The sequence below is a fragment of the Tenrec ecaudatus genome, chromosome 6 (genome assembly GCF_050624435.1).
Source record: "Tenrec ecaudatus isolate mTenEca1 chromosome 6, mTenEca1.hap1, whole genome shotgun sequence".
In the NCBI taxonomy this organism is placed as follows: domain Eukaryota; kingdom Metazoa; phylum Chordata; class Mammalia; order Afrosoricida; family Tenrecidae; genus Tenrec; species Tenrec ecaudatus.
In genome coordinates this window covers 12,834,318-12,851,563 of record NC_134535.1, presented here as the reverse complement: position 1 = coordinate 12,851,563, position 17,246 = coordinate 12,834,318, and the positions used below count along the sequence as shown (strand labels likewise).

The window sequence follows — 17,246 nt, the reverse complement described above, 5'->3', positions numbered from 1 at the left end:
GCCATCTTGCTTGGCTTACATGATCCATCTCAAAGGAGAGAGGGAGATCTTACTGCCACATATATGTATATATGTGTGTGTATTTGGTTATAAATGCATATATATGCAAATGCAACAAGGAAGTCGATGGACTTTGGGCTCTACTTAAATCCTACTTAAGTACAAGAATGGTTTATTCCAATAATATGGCATTGTCTGATACTCACCTTCCCGACATGATCGCTGAAGACAAAATGGGCGTATAAGCAAATGTGGTGAAGAAAGCTGATGGCGCCTGGCTATCAAAAGATATAGAGTCTGGGGTCTTAAAGGCTTGAAGGTAAACAAGCAGCCATCTAGCAGGGAAACCACAAAACCCACATGGAAGAAGCACACCAGCCTGTGTGATCATGAGGCATCAATGGGGAGAGGTATTAGAAGTTCAAAAACAAGCAACCAAGTTGGTATGAAGGGGCGTGGATGTAGTGGAGACCCAACCCCACCCTCGTAAGATAATTGGACAGTCCCTCACAGAAAGGCCACATGGAAGGGGTGATAAATTTAAGGTACAGTCCACTGAAGACAAACGTGTGCATAAGCAAATGTGGTGAAGAAAGCAGATGGTGCCCAGCTATCAAAAGATATAGCATCTGGGGTCTTAAAGGCTCGAAGATAAACAAGTGGCCATTTAGCTCAGAAGCAACAAAGCCCACATGGAAGAAACACACCAGCCTGTGTGACCACGAGCTGTCAAAGGGATCAGGTATTAAGCATCAAGGAACATAAAATCATATAATTGAAAAGGTTGGTGAGTGCAGAGTGGAGACTCAAAGCTCAATGGTAGCCAACTGGACACCCATTGCTTAGGGGCTGTGGGGAGGAGATGAACCAGGCAGGGTGCAGGGTAGCAACAATGAAACATATAACTTTCCTCTAGTTCTTAAATACTTCCTTCTCCCCACTATCATGATCCCAATACTACCTTGCAAATCTGGCTAGACCAGAGGATGTACATTGGTACAGATAGCAACTGAAAACCCAGGGGATCCAGGACAGACGACTCCTCCAGAACCAGTCATGAATGGTGGGAGGGACAGCATAGAAGAGGGCAGGGGGAGATGTCAGACAGTGTAATATATGACAAAATAATAATAATATATGAGTGATGAAGGGTTCACGAGGTAGGGGGGAGTGGGGAGGGAGGGGGGAAATGAGCAGCAGATATTAAGGGCTCAAATAGAAGGCAAATGTTTTGAGAATTATGATGGCAACAAATGTACATATGTTTTTGACACAATGGATGGATGTATGGATTGTGATAAGAATTGCACAAGCCCCCAATAAAATGATTTTTTAAAATTAGGGTACAGTACAGCACTGATGAACCACATAACTATCCTCTAGGTCTTTCCTCCCCTTCCTATTATGGTTTTATTTTATCTCATTAATCATGTCAGATTTGTGTAGGTTCATCTGTACATTTAAGATCATTTGATGCATGAAAGCCAAGACAGATAACCCTTCAGAAACAGTAACAGGACTAATGGTTCCCTGAGGGTAGGGGAAGAGAAGCTGTGGGTGGGGGGAGAACAGGAAGCTGATAGTACTGATGACTGTACAACCCCACTCAATGGAATCGAACACCAGTATTGTATTAATGGATCTATTGGATGTGTAAAATATGGCAAAAAATAATATTCGGGGTTCCTGGGGGGTGGATAGTGGGAGAGGAGATAGAAAGGAATTCAAGAAAAAAGAAAATGTTTTGAAACTGATTGTGGTAGCAATTGTACAATACTGTGTTTGATGTGATTGAACTATGGAATGGTAGGACATCTGTAAGAGCGCCCAATAAAATGATTTTTTTTCAAGAAGAAAGAAAGGAATGTGACCCCAGAGATAGTGAAAGACGTCTAGAAGCACAGCAGAAAAATGGCAGCAACAGAGGCTGTGGAACCAAGCGTGCAGGATGGCGTGGGGGACTTCCCAGGCCACAGAGCTAGCAATCTGAGAGCCTGGGGTAGGAGGGGTGCTAGTGTGCCAGGTGACCTTGGGACATTTAATCAGGGAGAAGCTAGGTTTGGGGACTCACGGGCTGTGAGCTGAATGCCTTCCGGCCGAGCCTCTTGGATCGAGCAGAGTGCCTGTGCGCACAGAATCAGTAGAACCACACGGGCTTTATAACACTTGCAGTGCAGAGGCCGGGTCAAGGGACCAAAGGGCTGAGGGGTTGAGAGTGAAAAAGAGCTTTTATTATTATTATTAATCATTTTATTGGGGGCTCATACAGCTCTTATCACAATCCACACATGCATCCATTGTGTCAAGCACATTTGGACATTTGTTGCCATCATCGTTCTCAAAACATTTTCTTTCTATTTGAGCCCTTAATATCAGCTCCTTATTTTTTCCCCTTCCCTCACCCACCTTCCCTCCCTGACTCATGAACCCTTGATAATGTATAAATTATTATCTTTTTCTCATGTCTTACATTGTCTGATGTTTGCCTTCACCCACTTTGCTGTTGTCTGTCCCCCTGGGAGGGGGTTATATGCAGATCATTGTGATTGGTTCCCCCTTTCTCCTCCCCCCTCCCCCTCCCCCTCCTGGTATCACTACTCTCATTATTGGTCCTGAGGGGTTTATCTGTCCTGGATTCCCTGTGTTTCCAGCTCTTATCTGTACCAGTGTTCATGCTCTGTCTAGCCGGATTTGTAAGGTAAAATTGGGGTCATGATAGTGGGGGTGAGGTGTGGAGGAAGCATTAAAGAACTAGAGGAAAGTTGTATGTTTCATCGCTGCCTACAGAAGGGCTTTGCGTCTCCACTCTGCTCTCCCGCTCATTCACATTGGGATGATTTTTTTGTTCTGGGTGAAAAATTGCTTTCTGTCACCTGCATGAGCTGGGTCCAGACTGAAAAAGACTGAGGTGCTGGGTGAACTTGTAGAGAGTGATGAAAAGAGGTCAGCATTGCTGATCCTGAAGTGTAATCGGTTACTTTGCTGTCATGAACTCCTCCCTGTGAGAATGGTCTGTGTGGGCATGGCAACGAACGGTCAAACCTGGGAGAGAGTTAGAGAGTGCGGAGGACCATGGCTGATGCCAGCGGTCCTCAAACTTTTTAAATAGGGGGTTAGTTCACTGTCCCTCAGACCCATTGGAGAGCCGGTCTACAGTTAAAAAAAATCTGTGAACAAATTCCTGTGCACACTGCACATATCTTATTTTGAAGAAAAAAATACAAACGGGGAAAAAACACCTGGCAGGCTGGACAAATGTCCTCGGCGGGCCGCATGCAGCCCGCGGGCTGTAGTTTGAGGACCCCTGTAGACAGTTTGGAGGGGAGAGGCTTGTTGGACCCCCACCTCACAGGAATCAAGCTTGGGTTGCTGCTGCTGCAGGTGATCCTCCCGCTTCCCTCTTTGTGCTATTAGAGGAGACCAGATGCCACCCCCACAAGGTTCTTTGTTGGTCTTTGTTTGGAAAATACCTTGCTGCTGTTGCTTTTCTCTCTTCCCAAGGTCTCTTGGAGATTGTTCAATATAAGTCAATCGTACACACTTTCCTCTTTCTGCAGGCTGGGTTGCAGTCTATTGACTGCTGCTTTCAACCACCTCCCTCCCGGTGGACCTTCAGGATGCATCTACTCTTTATCTCTTACAAGCAAAGCTGCCCTCTTACCCTTGAATATGGTTCTCTGCCAGATGATCGGGGGACAAGTCAGCCCTGACAACTTACTCACAAGCCTGGTTTACGACACACAACAACGTGTAAAGCAGGTATTACTTCCCCATCTCACAGCAAACAAAGCCTCAGAGAGGGTTCTGTAACTCACTCCAGGATACCCAGGAAGCAGGGGCCCATGCCTGCTGGAGCGGGGCTGGCAGCCCATACCACAACTTGGTATGAATTGAGAGAGAACACAACCTTAGCCCAGGGTGAAGGGTTTGGCAGATGGAAGCAGGCTGGATTTCAGGGGCTGCTTGAACTCTTGGCCAGGGAATCCTATGCAGCCCCCAACTTGGCCCCTCCTCTTCATTGGTCCTGTGGGGTTCTTGGGTTGTCACCTGGAGATTAATCGTGAGGGTACGGGACCTGGTCCAGAGAACCAGGAGAAAATGAGGGCTGTGAACTAGATCAGGACCAGATGTTTGCCTTTAATCATTCCTTCCATTCCATCATCTCCCATTGAGCCTGTACTACAGGCCCAGGGATCCCTTGGGAAGCAAGTAGACCTGACTCCTGCCCTCAACCACCTTCCATCCCAGCAGGAAAGGAGACCTGTAGCAAAGGGAAAAGCTGTTTCATGGGGAAGCAGAGGAATGACTCACAGGCTGAGAAAGAGATATGGTTCAGGAGGTAGAGGGTGGGGGTGGTGTGCTCTGATTGTGTGACATGGCTCCACTCGGGGTCAGTAAACTTGAACCAGTAACTTTAAGTTTCAGCCTGTCAATAAAGGAGACTATATATGAGAATGAGGACATAGATCTATGTGCATATATATATAGGTTTAGTATTAAGGTAGCAGATGGACATTGGGCCTCCACTCAAGTACTCCCTCAATGCAAGAATACTTTGTTCTATTAAATTAGCATTCTATGATGTTCACCTTCCTGACACAATCGCTGAAGGCAAAGTGGGTGCATAAGCAAATGTGGTGAAGAAAGCTGATGGTGCCCGGCTATCAAAAGATATAGTGTCTGGGGTCTTAAAGGCTTGAAGGTAAACAAGTGGCCATCTAGCTCAGAAGCAACAAAGCCCACATGGAAGAAGCACACCAGCCTGTGTGATCACGAGGTGTCGAAGGGATCAGGTATCGGGCATCATCCGAACAAAAAATCATATCATTGTGAATGAGGGGGTGAATGTGGAGTGGAGACCCAAAGCCCATTTGTAGGCCACTGGACATCTCCTTACAGAAGGGTCTTGGGGAGGAGACGAGCCAGTCAGGGTGAGATGTAGCAACGATGAAAAATACAACTTTCCTCTAGTTCCTAAATGCTTTTCCCCCCAAATCCACACTATAATGATTCAAATTCTACCTTACAAATATGGCTGGACCAGAGGATGTACACGGTACAGATAGGAACTGGAAACACAGGGAATCCAGGGTGGATGATCCCTTCAGGACCGTTGGTGAGAGTGGTGATACCAGGAGGGTGGAGGGAGGGTGGGTTGGAGAGGGGGAACTGATTACAAGGATCTACATGTGATCTCCTCCCTGGGGGACAGACAACAGGAAAGTGGGTGAAAGGAGACATCGGACAGGGAAAGATATGACAAAATAATAATTTATAAATGATCAAGGGTTTATGAGGGAGGGGAGAGTGGATAGGGAGGGGAAAAACGAGGAGCTGATGCCAGGGGCTTCAGTGGAGAGCAAATGTTTTGATAATGATGAGGGCAATGAATGTACAGATGTGCTTTCCACAATGCAGGTACGTATGGATTGTGATAAGAGTTGTATGAGTCCCTAATGAAATGATTTTAAAATAATAGCAAATAAAGGAGAATACAGAGAATGCCCACGTGTGTGTATGTGGCCACGGTAAGTACTGTCATCCAAGAATTGATTTCTGCTTCTCGACACATGCAGACAATATGCGTTCCCATCAGAGATGGGCCTGCATGAAGGGAGGGAAGCTGAAGCTCCAGGGGTCGCCCCTGGCTTTGGGAAGACTGGAGGCATGTTTTGAGATGGTCAGATGTGACCCAATTCACAAACAAACGTAAGAGACTTACATCCAACCTTTAGGGCAGCTGACTCATTCCAGGGCCTTGTTTTCTGTCACCCTTCCCCTTAAGGAGAAGGGTGGTGTGAGAGGGATCACAAGCATTTGTGGGATCCAACTAATGGGAAGTTAGGTTGAACAGACCCTTGGTTTAACATTAATGGGTTACAGGTCTACTCAGGCCACTGCTCTGGATAGTGACTTGATCCCTGGCCACCCTGGGGCAGGAATGTGGGCACATGGTGTGGGGGCCACATCAGAGCCTCCCCTGACACCAGGAGGATCCCACTTCCCACCTCCCCAAGGAGGATGCCTTTGGGGCAGAGTTCAGACAGGCGTCCACCCTGCAAGCTTCTTTGCCTTATTCAGACACCAACCATCCTTCTCCCTGCGTTCCCCTCCTCTGCTGCTTCAATAAGCCCTTGTGGTAGCCACACAAAAATCACGGAAAATTCTCACATCTATGGAGTTTCTTACGCAACAGGGACAGTTCTGCCCTCTCCTACAGGATCACTAGGAATCAGAATGGAGCCATGGTGTGAGAGAGGGCCCGTTACAACATATGGCAGGGGTGCATTTCTTTTGTCCAGTGTCCCTTCTCATGCATGCTGGTAGACACGTCTCTCCCTGGTCCAAGGCCTCTCGGCCATGGGGACCCCGGACTCCAGCCCTGCTCAGGCAAGTGTTACAAAGCTCCTCTGGGGCTGATATATGCCTACAGAGAAGCCTCTCTGCAACCCAGGTTCCTGCCCGGAGACACTCAGTGCTACTTGTTCAGTGGGTCAGCTTGAGCCCTTGGTATCAGCTCCTCCCAACCTCCCCACTTCCCCCTCCCTCATGAACCCTTGATAATTTATAGATTATTATTTTGTCATATCTTACACTGTCCGACATCTCCCTTCACCCACTTTTCACTTGTCCATCCCCCAGGGAGGAGGTTATATGTAGATCCTTGCAATTGGTTCCCTCTTTCCACCCCACCCTCCCAGTAAAGCCACTCTCAGCACTGGTCCTGTAGGAATCATCTGTCCTGGATTCCCTGTGTTTCCAGTTCCTATCTGTACCAGTGTACATCCTCTGGTCTAGCCAGATTTGTAAGGTAGGATTGAGATAATGATAGTGGGGGGAGAGGAAGCATTTAGGAACTAGAGGAAAGTTGTATGTTTCATTGTTGCTACACTACACCCTGACTGGCTTGTCTCCTCCCTGAGACCCTTCTGTAAGGGGATGTCCAGTTGCCCACAGATGGGTCTTGGGTCCCAATTTCCACTTCCCCTCATTCACAATGATTTCAATGTTTGTTCTTTGATGCCAGATACCTTATCCCTTCAACACCTCTTAATCACACAGGCTGATGTGCTTCTTCCATGTGGGCTTTGTTGTTTTTCATGTAGATGGCCATTTGTTTACCTTCAAGCCTTTAAGTCCCCAGACACTATATCTTTTAATAGCCAGCTACAATCAGCTTTCTTTACCACTTTTGCTTATGCACCCATTTGTCTTCAGCGATCATATCAGGAAGGTGAGCACACACGATATGATTTTTTTTTCTTGATTCCTAGTAAGTGATACCTTCTGCACCTCGTGATCACTCAGGCTGGTGTACTTCTTCAATGTGGGCTTTGTTGCTAGATGGCCGCTTGTTTGTCTTCAATCCGTTAAGACCCTAGATGCTGTATCTTTTGATGGCCAGGCTCCATCAGCTTTCTTCACCACACTTTCTTATGCACCCACTTTGTCTTCAGTGATCATGGAATGCCAATTTAATAGAACAAAGTATTCTTGCATTGAGGGAGTACTTGAGTGGAGGCCCAATGTCCATCTGCTACCTTAATACTAAACCTATAAATATATGCACATAGATCTATTTCCCCATCCTCTATAAATATATTTACATATACACATGCCTTTATTTAGATATCTATAAATGCCTATTTGTCTCCTAGCTCTTTTTAAAATTTCCTTTTACTTTCCTCTTGTCCCACTATCATGCTCAGCCTTCATTTGGGCTTCAGTAATTCCTCTTGGTTATATTACCCTTGATCACACCCAACCAGACCTCCTACACCCTCCTCACCACCAATTTGGATCACTTGTTGTTCCCTTGTCCCTGGATTTGTTAACACCACTTCCTTTCCCCCCACTTCCCCCTCTCCCATGCCCCCCCAGAACTGTTGGTCTTGTTGTTTTCTCTTCCAGATTGTTCATTCAGCCTATATGCAGATGACACAACCTGCTTGCTGGAAGTGAGGAGGACCTGACGCACTTGCTGATGAAGATCAAGGAATCTCAGCCTTCAGTGTGGAGTACAACTCAATGTAAAGAAAACAAATATCCTCACAACTGGACCACTAGGTCATATCATGATAAGCGGTGAAAAGATAAAAGTCCTCAAGGATTTCATCCTGCGTGGAGGCACAACTGATGTTCATGGACACAGCGGTCGAGCTATCAATGCACTGGGCGAGTCTGCTGCACGACGCCTCTTTGAAGAGTTGAAAGCAAGAGTTCCTTTGAGGACTGAGGTGCACCTTACCCAAGCCATGGCCTCTTCCATTGCCTCCTATGCAGGTGAAACCTGGACATGATCGATGCATTTGAATTATGGTGGTGACCGAGAATATTGAAATTACCATAGACTGCCCAAAGGACAAACAGATCGATTTTGGAAGAAGTATAGCCAGAGGCTTCTTAAAAGCATTGATGATGAGACTTCATCGCATGCACTTTGGACAGGAGAGACGAGTCCCTGGAGAAGGACATCATGCTTGGTAAAGTTAGGGGCAGCAAAAAAAGAGGAAGGCCCTAGATAAGATGGGTGGACATGGCTGCAACAATGGGGACAAACGTACAACAACTATGAGGCTAGGGCAGGGCCAGGCTGGCTTGCTTTGTCCTATTGCGCACAGGGTTGCTATGCATTGGAACCAACTTGACATCACACAACAACACCCAATCATCTCGTGGGAACTGCAAAGACTCTGAATAGAAGAGCCCTACTCAGCGGTTTGTCCCCACCAGCCACTCTGTTATCTCCAGACTGTGTGCTTGTTGGCCCCACTCTCTGTGGCTGGCTCCTTCTCGGGGCTCAGTTTCAATGTCAGCTCCTCAACAGGCTTCTCTACACCCTGTCTGCATGGTCTCCCTCTGCCTTTCCCAAACTGTATTTCAGAAGCCATCCTGTCTAGGTCTCTCTCTAATGATCTTTATCTGTCAAATGCATCTTGCTTAATCTGGTATTTTCCATCCTTTGAAAGCAGGGACTTGTTGTTCTGTGGGTCTTTGTGATGAAGGCTGTGTGGGGACTGTGGTCAACCACATCCTCATTCAGGGACTCCGATTTCTCATCTGAGAAACACCGAGAACCACATCCAATGGTAAGAGCTGTGTGAGGCTTGAAGGGGCCAATGGCAGCGGTGATCCATCACGCTTTAAGTACAGAAAACATAGTGAGTACATAAAAGAAGAATTCTTCTAGCTGCAGCCACCAGGGCTGGAGCAGGGGCACACCTCAGCTCGTTTTTTGGACCTTCTACAATGCCTTCTTCCCCATGAAAGGATTCGACGCTCGAATGTCCACCTTCTTATCTCTTCTTTCCTCCTCCCCTACCTCATCCTCATGGACATTTCCCAAAGGTGGAGGGGTTTTCCTGGGAAGAGCCCAAGATAGTAATTTCTGAAAGGGAAACATGGGTTAGATTATTGTAGCTGCTCCAAGGATGAATCATCTTGACTTGTCTCCTCTCAGGAGTTCCCCAAACTTCTCAGTGGGGGGGGGGGGCACATTTGCAAATGGTGGGGTTAGACCAGGAACATTCTCCAAAGCCAAATCCCTACAGCAGGCCACGAGGGGGCGCCAGAGTGCACACCTGGGAGAGCAAGCGGCGCTTGCAAGAGAGCCCCTGCCATAAATGGAAAAGGCAGAGAAGAGGGAGTCTTTGAAGGAGGAAGAAAGATCAAGCCGGGCAAGTCTGTTCAATTCTTTCCTCCTGGACGTAATTTCTCCCCACAGTTGCCTCCTGGCTCTCCCTGAAACGAGGACCTGGCTTTGTCACCGTCCTAAAGCATTTTGATGGGTCTTCACCATCATGGCTTAGAGAAAAGCCTAGCAGGTTGTCCGTCATTTTGTTGTTAGCTGCCCTTGAGTCAGGGCTCTGTGGTGTCCCACACACCGTGGGGCGAAATCAGAGCACTGTGAGTCAAAGGTTTTGAAGGACTGAATTTTGGAAGCAGATGCCAAGCCTTTATTCCTAACCCATCTTAGTCTGATTATCCCAAAATGTTGGGTCTGTGGCCTGGACAATGAGCCCAATTAAGAAGCAATGCCAGTTGAACAGAGGAGAAAAGCTGGGTTAGTCGGAAGCTAAGGGAATGTGATAGCAACGGTGCCTGGTTACTGGGTGCTTCCAGGATCCCATTGCTAAGTGATGTTTATCCTAATTTCTTCTACCAACATGAATTATGCATTGCATGCAGGTCGGCTATAATTCTTACAATACCTGACAGGCTACCCAAAGCTATAACATGCTTTAAGTACAGGAAACATAGTGAGTCCATAAAAGAATTTTTTTTCACAGACATGATTTATTGTCAGGTACATGTGGAAAAACCACTGAGAACAGAGGGTAGAGGGCCAACAGACTAGACACAGGGCTAACGGCTCGGGACACAGCATGATGCAGCAACTAGTTGCCATTACGTCTCATCATCTGTGACAGGGCGTGTGAGCTCATAACTGTGCCTGTGGCGATAAGAACAATGAGCCCGATGGTCAGCAAGAGGCCGATGACCAGGGCACAGATGTTCAGGCACTTGGCGGTGGATGCGTAGCTCTGGGCCCCAATCATGTCGCCCACCATCTTCCGGTCTCTACACTTCACAGAGTAGGCGTAGGCCATGAAGCCCAGGCAGCACCAGTTCAAGAAGAGCGTGTTGAAGAGGGACCAGATGATGTGGTCAGGCACGTAGGTGTCACCGCTGCAGATGTTGATCACGGTGGGCTGCATGGGAGTGGCATTGTAGGGGGGCCGCAGCACAGCCACTTTGTGCTCTTCCTTGACCATCTTCTGGGTTTGGGGGTGCAGCCAGCACTAGCTCTTGAAGCCGGTTGGGAGTGGGAAGAAGAATTCTACAATTATTTATCTTGACATCTACTTCCAAACTGATGACTCCTTCTATGACTGAGAAAGAAATTTATTATGACCTGCAGTCCTGCTCACAAATCTTGTTCGAAACCCACAGTCTGGAAGCTCTGCTGAAACCTGTTCAATGTCATACCAGTACATGAAATGTAATGGCCAGGAACCGAACCCAGGTCTTCAAGCAAGGAGCGAATTCTACCGCTGAGTCACCACTGCCCCTGTTGGTGTCATCTTGTTCCTGCCTAATTTCAGACCCTCTTTCCTTAAAACTCCCTCGGGATCAGCAATGACATGCTTTCAGCATTCCCAGAACTCAGCTTACTCTGTCTCCCCTGTGAGCCCTTGACAGTCTGGTTCCCTCCCCCCTGGAATACCTTTACTACTATTACTACTACAGCAAGTGCATCCGTTTGCACCACCTGGAAAACGCCTACTAGCTTTTGGCGAAATAACACCTCCTGTGAACCTTCCTTCGCGATCTCTTCCTCCCAGCCCCAGCTGCAGAAGGCACAGGCCACCTGTGTCGTCACTCCTCCTTAAGCTTCCCACATGACATTGCCTAAGACATCTCTGCCATGCCTTTCTCGGCCAGGGCACGACGTCACAATGCATGCCAGCGCAAAGGGGATCAAGTGTCAAAAGGAAACAGAAGCTGCCACAAGCGTCCGGCTGGACTGCGAACGCAGACAAACGCGCTGACGCCGGGGTTTGTGCTTGGAACCGATGAAAGAGTGCGTCCGAAGGGCCTAGAGAAGGTCTGGACCTCTGTAAGCACGCGGCTAACTCCGTCTCTCCCTTGACCGTCCTTGGCCCAGCGGCCAACACGCGTCATTGGCCTTTAAGAAACCACGTTCCGTCGCCGGGCGGAAGTACTCATCGGGCACCGGAAGTGAACTCCAAGCACCTCTGAAAAGACGGTGACCCGCCATTTTCCCGGAAACTCGGTGATGCGCAAGGAAGTGGAGCATCCTGTGGGTGAAATAGACAAGCTCACGTGACCACGTTTACCTTGAACTGTCGCAAGAACACTTTTGCTCATCCACCCGCCCCTCCTACCGACTGACCAACCGGCTTCTGCTTGGCCCGAGGTCACCTATTCTCATGTCACAGTGGAATGCAGGTCAGTAAGGGCCCTTAGGGCAATTCTTGTTTAAATTATCTCTCTCTCCTTATCTAGAGAAACCACAGCTCTTTCTCCCAGAACAGCTCTTTCTCATCCTCCACCCCCTCCCCCAGCCAGGGGGTCAAATCCAGGAATAGGATCATAAAACAAGGCGCCTGAGACTGTACCTAAATATAGGCTTGTTTTACTTCTGTCAGTACTGCTTACTTAGTGATACGTGAGTTTTAGCTTGCCTTTTCTTCTGATTTCTGTCTTCTGCCCTCTCTGAATAATATAAAAGAGGCTTGGCCAGGGAAGACGGCCACTGCAGTGTAGTGGATAGGTCTTTTAACAGCCCCCCTGCAGCCCGGGCTAGTTTGATAGACGTCACATAATTCTAATTGGACATTATAGTGGTCTTCTACTCAATCCCGCAACCATGGGGTTTCGATTGATCCACCCTCAGCGTCCATGTCTGTACGCTTCCTCTTGGTCCGCTCTGGGAGCACTAGGTTGCGTCTCTGTGGAGCCAAGTCACCCTAGCGCGGTCCCACACTTGTCAGGACGTACGCTGCCCTTTGATTCGATGGGGAAGCTTGCCCTTTGTGGTGCAGAGGTTGGGGACCTACGGTGGGACCCGAGATTCGTCTGGAGACTCTCTAAGAGCAGGTCTATGAGTATCTGATTGAAGCATGGGCCAGACCCAATTGTTCGCCACCAGCCCAATAGATAACATTACGATAAATGGAGAAAAGATTGAAGTTATCCAGGAGTTTGCCTTGCTTGGATCCACAATTATTGCTCATGCAAACAGCAGTCAGGAGATCAAAAGACAGAATCTTTTACGTAAATCTGCTGCACAAAACCTCTTCAGAATATGGAAAATCAAGAATGTGGAGGACTAAGGTGCACCTGACCCAAGCCATGGTAATTTTCACTTGCCTCCTATGCCTGTGAAAGTGTGGCATTGAATAAGGAAGCCTGAAGAAAAATGGATGCATGTGAACGGTGGTGTTGGTGAAGAATTTTGAAAGTCACACGGACTGCTAAAAAGGGAAAAGTACAGCCAGAGTGCTCCTTAGAGACAAGGATGGCGGGGCTTCACCATACATATTTTCGACGTGTTGTCAGGAGAGACCAGTCCCTGGAGAAGGACATCTTGCTTGATAAAGTAGAGGGGAGGAAACGAAAAACAAAAAAAAAAAAAGAGGAAGGCTCTCAAGGAGCTGGATTGCAAGAATGACTGCAAAACTGAGATCACGCATGGGAACAGTTGTAAGGGTGACACAGGACCGTGCCGTGTTTCCTCGTGTTGTGCAAAAAAGACCCCATGTTGTACATAGGGTTGCCGTGACACACTAGCTTGATGGCAGCTAACCATAAACACCTACCAGAAGGCTGGGCAGAGGGTAGTTTTTATCTAGAAACTCATGTCCCCCATCTAACTAGTTGTTTTAATAAAATTATGTAGTCATAAATTCTGGCGTGTTGGGACTTTCATAACCCATGATGTGCAGAAGACACAACCTTGCTTGTTGAACGCAAGGAGGATTTGAAGCACTTGCAGATGAAAAGCAAAGACTGCAGCCTTCAGTATGGATTGCAACTCAATGGAAAGAAAACCCAACTCCTCACAAACTGAACCAGTCAACAACATGCTAAATAAGGAAAAGATCAAAGTCACCGAGGAATGCGGTTCCTTGGAGTCACAAGACTCATAGAAGCAGCAGCAGTCAAGAAAACAAACAACAAAGAAAACAAACAACATTGCACTGGGAAGATCTACTGTCCAAGACCTCTTTAAAATGTTGAAGAGTAAGAACATCACTTTGAGAACTAATGTTCATCTGACACAAACCTTGGTATTTCACATAGATATAATCTCTGTATGTTTATGTGAAAGTCAGACAATGAATAAGGAGTATTTGGTGCATGTGAATGATGGTGTTGGTGATGAATATTGAAAGTACCATGGACCCGACAGAACTAAGTCTGTCTCAGAAGATGTCCAGCTAGAATGCTCCTTAGAAGGAAGGATGGTGAGATTTTGCGTCATGAACTTTGGACCTGTCAGGAGAGGCACTGTGTCCTTCTGTCATGCGTAGAATTGCTATGAGACAGAACCGACTCAAAGGTACCTAACAACAACAATGTAGGCCACAACTGTTTGGGGTGAACTTTGGACTGCTAATGGCGCCATAGGGAGCTCAAGCTCACTGGTGACTCTGCAGGAGAAAGATGAGCTCCCTGCTGCCATCAAGATCTACAAGACCTTGGAAGCCCTGTGCAGAGTCGTGATGGGTCAGAATGAACTCAATGGAGTGGATTTTGTTTCGAGGATCAGTGCAGGCATGTTTTTTGTATTTTTGTTTTTAACATTTTATTAGGGGCTTGTACAACTCATCACAATCCATACATCAATTGAATCAGGGATGTTTGTACATATGTTGCCTTCATTCTTTTTTAGATATTTACTTTCTATTGAGCCCTTGGTTTCAGTTCTTCCCCACCCCCACCCCTCATAACCCCCTGATATATTGTACATTCTTACTATTTTCATTTCTCACACCAACCGCTGTCTCCCTTCCCCCCATGTGTGCTGCTGTTTTTCCCCCTGTAGTGGGGTATATGGTTATGTATCGATCATTGCAATCAGTTCCCCCTTTCTGCCTTCCTCTCCCCTCTTCCCTCTCCCTTCTGGTGTCACTATTCCCACTGCAGGTATGTTTCATAAGGGCTCCTTTTAGTTTAATTAAGGTTTTCTCATTGGTGCAATTTGGAAAATATCTGACTTAGAGGTTTTCAAATATTACACAGGTTATTTTTATAAGATTATACTGACTGTCATCAATTCAGGCTTGTTGGGACTTTAAGCATATAAGTAAGTCATTGACATATTGCAGTAATTTAGATTTAATTTTTAAATGGTAAGTGGTGTAAATAATCAGCATGGAGGATTAGAGAGAACTTGTGGGACATTCTGTACAATCTTGAGGCATTACAGTACAGGTGAATTATAGATTTTTCCATGGGGGTGGGGGAGCATTCACTGCCATCAGGTCAATGTCCATTCATAGTGACCCTATAAGACAGGGTAGAACCACCCCAAGACTGTAACTCTTTATGGGAGTAGTTAGCCCCATCTTCCTCCAGCAGAATGACTGGTTGTTTTGAACTGAGGACCTTGTGGATCACAACCCAATGTGTAACAACTATACCACCAGGGCTCCTTTTTCCATTGTACTACAGGTAAAATTTAGATTTTTCCAGGTGAAGACAAGCCAAATTGGCTCTCCAAATAGACAAGAATACTGAAGAAAAAAAACAAAGACTATAAATCCAGGAGAAGACTGGAAAGCAATCCAAGTATTTGGGAATCCTGGAAATCTAGGTATAATTATGCAACTAGTGGGTATTAAGCCTGTAAAAATATCCAGCCGCTATTGTTAGATTGTTAGGGAGTACAGAGGTGCTATAAGGGGTGGTCTAATCTATACAGTTTGGCTTCTCCTGGGGAAAATCCCCCAGGGGTCACCTAGTCCACAGGTCACCACTCTAGTTGTGCTTCTTACCTGTAAAGGGTTGGTTGTGCACACAGGGCCCTGTGCTACTTCCTTAATCACAGGGTCTTCAGTGTAGCCTGTGAATCTTCATCGCCATTATGTTGCCCAGGTGTCTTGCAGGAGTTCATTGAGCCCACTAGTGGTCTTTACCGACAGGACACTACTGCCCTCCTCACAGGGGTGAGATAGGTGCCTGGCTCAGTCTGAAGCTTTAGTGTCATGCCAATAGAACAGAGGTACGGTAGCAACCGAAGACCCCGTGTGTGGACCACACATAAACACATGTGCTCAAGCTAGTGCTCAGTGGGGTTGGACCCTGTGTTAGTCTGGGTTGACTAGAGAAACAAATTCATAGACACCCATATATGTATAAGAAAGAGCTTTCGGAGTACAAAAAAAAAAAAAAAAGAAAGAGCTTTCTAGACAAGCAGTTGAATATTGAGAAAACATCCAAGCCCAGTCCAGATCAAATCTATAAGTCAGCTATTAGCCCATATGTCCAATACCAACCTATAATTTCCTCTTCAGACTCACAAAATACATGCAATGATGCCAAATGCAGGAGGATCACAGGCCAGTGGGTGGAAAGTCTTGTGGATCCAGTGGCAACGGAGGCATCTCAGCACTGGCAGTGGTCTCCACATGGCTCCCTCAGCTCCAGGGTTCTAGCATAGCTCCACGTGTCTTGTCAGCAAGCATGTCTCTCAGGGATTGAGGATGTGTCCCGTCTCCAATGAGCTACTTATCTCCTTAGCGCCACTAAATGAGTCATCAAGCTGTGGCCTGATTGACAGGCTAAATTCCATCCCTTCACTCTTAAGTCTCAAATTGACAACAGATTATCTAACTACCATTGACCCACAATTCTTTTATTTTTTTAATCATTTTATTAGGGGCTCATACAACTCTTATCACAATCCATACATAATCAATTGTGTAAAGCACATTTGTACATTCATTGCCCTCATCATTCTCAAAACATTTGCCCTCCACTTAAGCCCTGGCATCAGCTCATTCCTCCCCCCCTTCCTCCTCCCTCATGAACCCTTGATAATTTATAAAATATTATTTTGTCATATCTTACACTGTCCGACGTCTCACTTCACCCACTTTTCTGTTGTCCGTCCCCCAAGGAGGAGGTTATATGTAGATCCTTGTTATCAGTTCTCCGTTTCCACCACACCCTCCCTCCACAACCCACAGTTCTTATTTTAATAATTCATTTTTGTTTTAACATCTTTTCTCTCAAATGTAAATGTATAAGGAGTCTATGAGTTCATAAATATCACTTCATATTTGTGAAAGTAGGGGGGGTCCTTATGTGACAATGGGGCTCTGTCAGTAGGGCCCAGGAACTGAGGGAAAGCCTAACCCTATGCACCTGCTGACATGACCCCTGGCAGGTAAGACAGACACACTGTGGGGAAGCGGGCGCCGTGGCTCTCCATACACTGAGATGAGTGCCTGTGGGAACTGGCAGAGAGGTCTAGCAGAAGGCATTGTGAGGATCTTTTAGCATGCCTCGATGAAGACTGGGCCACCTTCCAGGCCCACAGCAAGGTCCTCTCCCCAGCACAGTCCAAGCAAACACCCATGTATTTGCTGTTGTTGAGGAAGACCATGAGGCTCAAGGGGTGAATGGCCGGATTCCCCATGAAGAGACAGGTGCTGCCAGGGGAGAGGTGGGGACAGCCGAATTTGCCTCCAGCTCCTCGGTGTCTGCAAGAC

At 46.8% G+C, this 17,246-nt stretch overlaps 1 pseudogene; it reads right to left on the bottom strand.

The window, feature by feature from the left end:
* Positions 1–10,397: 10,397 nt before the first annotated feature.
* Positions 10,398–10,775, bottom strand: LOC142450710 (interferon-induced transmembrane protein 1 pseudogene; annotated as a pseudogene).
* Positions 10,776–17,246: the final 6,471 nt, after the last annotated feature.